Source organism: Euprymna scolopes, chromosome 39 (assembly GCF_053919585.1).
Source record: "Euprymna scolopes isolate OS-2025 chromosome 39, ASM5391958v1, whole genome shotgun sequence".
Classification (NCBI taxonomy): domain Eukaryota; kingdom Metazoa; phylum Mollusca; class Cephalopoda; order Sepiida; family Sepiolidae; genus Euprymna; species Euprymna scolopes.
Window position 1 is genome coordinate 2803542 of NC_136520.1, and position 7422 is coordinate 2810963.

Sequence of the window (7422 nt, forward strand, 5' to 3'; positions counted from 1 at the left end):
CTCCACGTTAAAAAACGACCCTGGTGTCTAACTCTGTCCCGTGGGGAGGCATAGTAAATAGGTACAATTGTTCGCCATTAGTGGATGTTGACGTCACGTCACGTGACATGACTAAGCGTTTTTTTTTTTTAGTATGAATAACATTTTTTGTTTTAATTATAAAGTCTACACTTAATTTTATAGAAAATGATGTATATATAATAGAAAAAAAAAATTACTGGTTTTGTTGGATTCAAGTGGATCCCCCCCCTCCAGTTTAAGAGATAGCAGGTCACGTGGTAATATACAAAATGGCTAGCGTAAATATAAAGATCGGTTTTTTTATCGACGAATATTTTGAAAGCTGAATTTTTTTTTATTCCTGTACATTTTTTCCTGATATTTTTCGTTAAAACTCTTGTATAAATACTATTTTTAACCAGTTAAATACGTTGGAGACATTGTCATGGAGTTTAATAATCTCTAGAACAAAGCAGACAAAAGTATCGGTAAAACAAAGTGTTTGTTTACATTTGTTCGCCATTACTGGATGTTGACGTCACGTCACGTGACATGACTAAGCGTTTTTGGATTATGTAATATTAACATTAAAATGACAGGTTTTTTTGGGGGCCCCCCTAGGAGAGAAATGATCAGTTCACCCCCTTTTAATGGTCCGTTTGGTGTGGAATTTCGATATTTGTCATGCGGGTGATCAAGGTTCAATATGATACATAATTTGTCAACTTTGGTTGTGTCTGTCAAAAGTTTGAGCTGACGTCACGTCACGTGACACGTATTGAATAACGTTAAAATGACAGGTTTTTTTGGGGGCCCCCCTAGGAGAAAAACGATCAGTTGACCCCTTTCTACTGGTCCGTTTGACGTGAAATTTCGATATTTGTCATCCGGGTGATCAAGGTGCAATATGATACCAAATTTGTCAACTCTGGTTCCGTCTTTCAAAAGTTTTAGCGTTACAAACAAACATACATACATACATACACACCGATTTTTGCCTTTTATATATATAGAAGACTAGCAGGGCTACCCGGCGTTGCTCGGGACCGTATAAACAATGAAAAAACAAAAGCAGATATTGAACATATGTTTGATTCTTAGGGGAGAGGAATCTTTCATCTCTATGTATTATTTGTTTTATCTACCCTAGGACTGATATTGTTCATGTTTTATCCCTAGGATAGGTAATTTACAGCATGTATATGAAATTGTTTTACCTTAGGGAGAAGAGAACAGGTAATATACAACATAATGTGTCTATATTACATCCCTGGCAACGCCTAGAAACCAGCTAGAACATGTATTTCAGTCAATCTTTATTATATCCTGGGCTATGCCGGGAAACCAGCTAATCTCTTTTTAGTGACTTGACCACCAAAATACCTCCCTAAGTGTGTCCTTTCTTTTGAACTTATTAGATATAGGTATCTAGAAATGTGTGTGAAATTTTGTTGAATGCATTGTTCACTATGATTTTCTTATTGTTCTACACAATATCAACTGTAGCGAAATAACACAGTAAACTTAGTGTAGTGTTAGAATAAAGAGCAAAGGAAAAAATTAGAATCATATTTTGTAATTGCAAATCTAAATTTGCTAGCATGTACCAGTATTGGCCAGGTTGTGGAAATTTGGAACTTATAACATATGTAGTGGCCTTTTCCTAGATACCTATTGCTAAAAATTATACTTTCATTTTGTTAGAAAAATCTCTCTTCAGATGCCCTGCATCATTCAAAATAAAAACAAATATTTTTATAATTGTTTCAGTATATTGCTACACAATGTGAAAGTTTTTAACGTTTGTAAAAAAAATCATGAATGTGCTTATATTGCAAAAAAGAAAATATCAGTGCACAGTATTGAAAGTGTTTGAGATTCAAAAGTCTGTAACATTTCTACTAACTTCATAAGATGTCATGTGAGAAACTGAATTGAATATCAAGACATTATCTGAAGCGTTTTTATTTTGGTGTAACATATGTGTTTACAGTGAACCTTAACTTTTAATAAACAGATTGGTATGCAATGACATAGGCTAAGAATCTTTAAAATATATATAAATTGGAAAAATGTGTGAACAAATGAAAAAAAAATGATCCGCTCCACTTGATGACATGAAGCACAGTAATATTTTAGTGAAGAAAATATGAAATTGATGTTCAGTGATTAGTTTGGATGAATGAGAAAATGTAATTGTTTGATGCATAAAAATAACTCAGTTGCTGTATTTGATATTAAGCAGCAAAATATAGTGATTTGAATATTTGGGAAAACATCAAACCAGATTATGTAAAAAGAAAAAAAAAAGATGAAATTAGAAAATATATATTTTATGTTTATGAGTTCTGCCAATCAAAATTTTGTGGCAGAAATTGGGTGATTACCATGCAATTTTATTTTGGTAAAATTCTTAAATTATTAGAATGTTTATTATAATTTCTAATTAGTGACTTGTTATAATCAAAATCCGCCCTAAAGAGTGTCCTTTCTTTTATTAGGTATCAGAGTAGGTATCAAGATTTCTACTTCTATACAAATGTGATATTTCAGATCTGTACATAAAAAATTTGTTGAATATATAGGTTGAGAATTGTTCTGTGTCGCTCTCTCTCACACACACACGCATTCTCACTTTTATAGATATAATAGATAGATTACTCTAGATATATTTCCATATGTCTGAATACCCTATATACAAATTTTCAAATCTGTAGATAAAAAAATTTGTTGAGTATATAGGTTGAAAATTGTTCTCTCTCTCTCTCTCACACACACATTCTCAATTTTAGAGATATAATAGATAGATTATGCTAGATATATTTCCATATGTCTGAATACCCTATATACAAATGTTCTAATCTGTAGATCAAATATTTGTTGAATATATAGGTTGAAAATTGTTCTTACTCTCTCTCTCTCTCTCTCTCTCTCTGGCTACCTCACACACACATTCTAACTTTTATAGATATAATAGATAGATTATGCTAGATATATTTCCATATGTGTGAATACCCTATATACAAATTTTCTAATTTGTAGATAAAAAATTTTTAGAGTGCATAGGTTGAGAATTGTTCTCTCTATCTCTCACACACACACATTCTAACTTTTAAAGATATAATAGATTATGCTAGATATATTTCGATATTTCTGAATACCCTATATATAAAAATTTGTTGAATGTATAGGTTGAGAACTGTTCTCTCTCTCTCTCTCTCTCTCTCTCTCGCTCACACACACACACATTCTCACTTTTATAGATATAATAGAAAGATTATCCTAGATATATTTCTATTTGTATGAATACTCTATATACAAATTTTAAAATCTGTAGATAAAGAATTTGTTGAGTATATGGGTTGAGAATTGTTCTCTCTCTCTCTCTCTCTCTCTCTCTCTCTCACACACACACACACATTCTCACTTTTATAGATATAATAGATTATGCTAGATATATTTCCATATGTCTGAATACCCTATATACAAATTTTCAAATCTGTAGATAAAAAATTTGTTGAGTATATAGGTTGAGAATTGTTCTCTCTCTCTCTATCACACACATTCTCACTTTTATAGATATAATAGACAGATTATGCCAGATATATTGAAATATGTCTGAATGCCCAATATACAAATTTTGAAATCTGTAGATAAAAAATTTGTTGTATACATAGGTTGACAATTGTCCTCTCTCTCACACACACACACATTCTCACTTTTATACATATAATAGATAGATTATGCTAGATATATTTCTATATGTCTGAACACCCTATATACAAATGTTCAAATCTGTGGATAAAAAATTTGTTGAATGTATAGGTTGAGAATTTTTATCTCTCTCTTTTTCTCTCTCTCTCTCTCGCTATCTCACACACACGCATTCTCACTTTTATAGATAAAATAGATAGATTATGCTAGATATATTTCCATATGTCTGAATACCCTATATACAAAGTTTCAAATCTGTAGATAAAAAATTTGTTGAATATATAGGTTTAGAATTGTTCTCTCTCTCTCTCTCACACACACATTCTAACTTTTGTAGTTATAATAGATAGATTATGCTAGATATATTTCCATATGTCTGAATACCCTATATACAAATTTTCTAAACTGTAGGTAAAAAATTTGTTGAGTATGTAGGTTAAGAATTGTTCTCTCTCTCTCTCACACACACACACACACACACACACACAAGTTCTCACTTTTATAGATATAATAGATAGATTATGCTAGATATATTTCTATATGTCTGCCTACCCTATATACAAATTTCCAAATCTGTGCCCAAAAATGTGTGGAATATATAGGTTGAGAATTGTTCTCTCTCTCTCTCTCTCTCTCACACATATTCTCACTTTTATAGGTTATATAGGTTGAGAATTTTTTGCTCTTTCCATCACTCACATTCACACTTTTATAGATATAATACATAGATTATGCCAGATATATTTACATATGTCTGAATACCCAATATACACATTTTCAAATCTGTAGATAAAAAATTAGTTGAATATATAGGTTGAGAATTGTTCTCTCTCTCTCTCTCTTTCTCTCTCTCTCACACACACATTCTCACTTTTATAGATATAATAGATAGATTATGCTAGATATATTTCCATACGTCTGAATACCCTATATCCAAATTTTCTAATATGTAGATAAAAAATTTGTTGAATATATAGGGTGAGAATTTTCCTTCCTCTCTTTCTCTCTCTCTCTTTCTCACACACACACAAGCTGAAAATTGTTCTCTCTCTCTCTCTGACTCTCTCTCTCTCTCTCACACACACACACACATGGTCATTTTATAGATATAATAGATAGGTTATGCTAGATATATTTCTATATGTCTGAATACCCTATATACAAATTTTTAAATCTGTAGATAAAAAATTTGTTGAGTATATAGGTTGAGAATTGTTCTTTCTCTCTCTCTCACACACACATTCTCACTTTTATAGATATAATAGATTATGCTAGATATATTTCCAAATGTCTGAATACCCTATATACAAATTTTCAAATCTGTAAAGATAGAATTTGTTGAATATATAGGTTGAGAATTGTTCTCTCTCTCTCTCTCACACACACATTCTCACTTTTATAGATATAATAGATAGATTATGCTAGATATATTTCCTTATGTCTGAATACCCTATATACAAATTATCAAATCTGTAGATACAAAATTTGTTGAGTATATAGGTTGAGAATTGTTCTCTCTCTCTCTCTCTCACTCACTCACTCACTCACTCACTCACACACACACACACACATTCTACCTTTTATAGATATAATAGATTATGCTAGATATATTTCCATATGTCTGAATACCCTGTATACAAATTTTCAGATCTGTACATAAAAATTAGTTGAATATATAGGTTGAGAATTGTTCTCTCTCTCTCTCTTCTCTCTCTCTCTTTCACACACATTCTCACTTTTCTAGATATAATAGATAGATTATGCTAGATATATTTCCATATGTCTGAATACCCTATATACAAATTTTCTAATCGGTAGATAAAAAATATGTTGAATATATAGGGTGAGAATTGTACTTACTCTCTCTCTCTCTCTCTCTCTCTCTCTCACACACACATTCTCACTTTTATGGATATAATAGATAGATTATGCTGGATATATTTCCATATGTCTGAATACCCTATATACAAATGGTCAAATCTGTAGATAACAAATTTATTGAATAGATAGGTTGAGAATTGTTCTCTCTCTCTCTCTCGCAACCTTACACACACAACCACACGCAAACATTCTGACTTTTATAGATATAATAGATCGATTATGCTAGATATATTTCCATATGTCTGAATACCCAATATACAAATTTTCAAATCTGTAGGTAAAAAATTTGTTGAATATATAGGTTGAGAATTGTTCTCTCTCTCTCACACACTCACATTCTCACTTTTATAGATATAATGTATAGATTATGCTAGATATATTTCTATATGTCTGAATACCCTATATACAAAGTTTAAAATCCGTAGATAAAAATACGTTGAGTATATAGGTTGAGAATTGTTCTCTCTCTCTCTTACGCACACACACACACACACACACACACACATTTTCACTTTTATAGATATAATAGATAGATTATGCTAGATATATTTCCATATGTCTGAATACCCTATATACAAATTTTCAAATCTGTAGATAAAAAATGTATTGAATATATAGGTTGAGAATTGTTGTCTCTCTCTCTCTCTCTCTCTCTCTCTGGCTACCTCACACACACACACATTTTCACTTTTATAGATATAATAGATAGATTATGCTAGATATATTTCCATATGTCTGAATACCCTATATACAAACTTTCAAATCTGTAGATAAAAAATTTGTTGAGTATATAGGTTGAGAATTGTTCTCTCTCTCTCACACGAAACTGTGCGCTCGGCTTCTTCCCCCCCCTTCCCACCCCAAATGCTTGGGAAACTGTGCACTGTTTTTGTTGGTTTTCAAGCTGCCTCTTCACCCCCCCACACACACAGTTTAACAGTAGTAGGAGGTCAAGAGAAAGAGGGTGAGAGAGAGAGAAGAGTAAGTTGGTGAGAGAGAGAGAAAAGAGAAAGAGGGTGTTGGTTTTATATTTTTATTATCGTCTAATATTTTGAAAGCTGAATTTCTAATAAAATGTGCATCTATAGGAGATAATGCCTGGGAATGTGTTCCCCCCCCCCCACAGTTTAACAGTGGTGTGACGTCAAGAGAAAGAGGGTGAGAGAGAGGGAAGAGTAAGTGGGTGAGAGAGAGAAAGAGAGAGAAAAAAAAGAAAGACGGTGTTGGTTTTGTGAAAAAAGTTGTTATTTACAATTGTTCGCATTCTTGGCCTTTTGGTCAAGATCAAAGTGTAGTATCTGTTCTTCAGATGCTGCACTTCTATTTCTTGTTCTCTTTCGGTGGAGGAGAAATCCTCCACGACTGAGACAATTTTTATTTTTGTACCTTTTCTCCACGTTAAAAAACGACCCTGGTGTCTAACTCTGTCCCGTGGGGAGGCATAGTAAATAGGTACAATTGTTCGCCATTAGTGGATGTTGACGTCACGTCACGTGACATGACTAAGCGTTTTTTTTTTTTAGTATGAATAACATTTTTTGTTTTAATTATAAAGTCTACACTTAATTTTATAGAAAATGATGTATATATAATAGAAAAAAAAAATTACTGGTTTTGTTGGATTCAAGTGGATCCCCCCCCCTCCAGTTTAAGAGATAGCAGGTCACGTGGTAATATACAAAATGGCTAGCGTAAATATAAAGATCGGTTTTTTTATCGACGAATATTTTGAAAGCTGAATTTTTTTTTATTCCTGTACATTTTTTCCTGATATTTTTCGTTAAAACTCTTGTATAAATACTATTTTTAACCAGTTAAATACGTTGG

At 32.0% G+C, this 7422-nt stretch overlaps 1 pseudogene; it reads left to right on the plus strand.

Moving 5' to 3' along the window:
• The first annotated feature begins 6852 nt into the window (after positions 1-6852).
• On the plus strand, positions 6853-6986 carry LOC145264018 (U2 spliceosomal RNA; annotated as a pseudogene).
• The last annotated feature ends 436 nt before the right edge of the window (positions 6987-7422 follow it).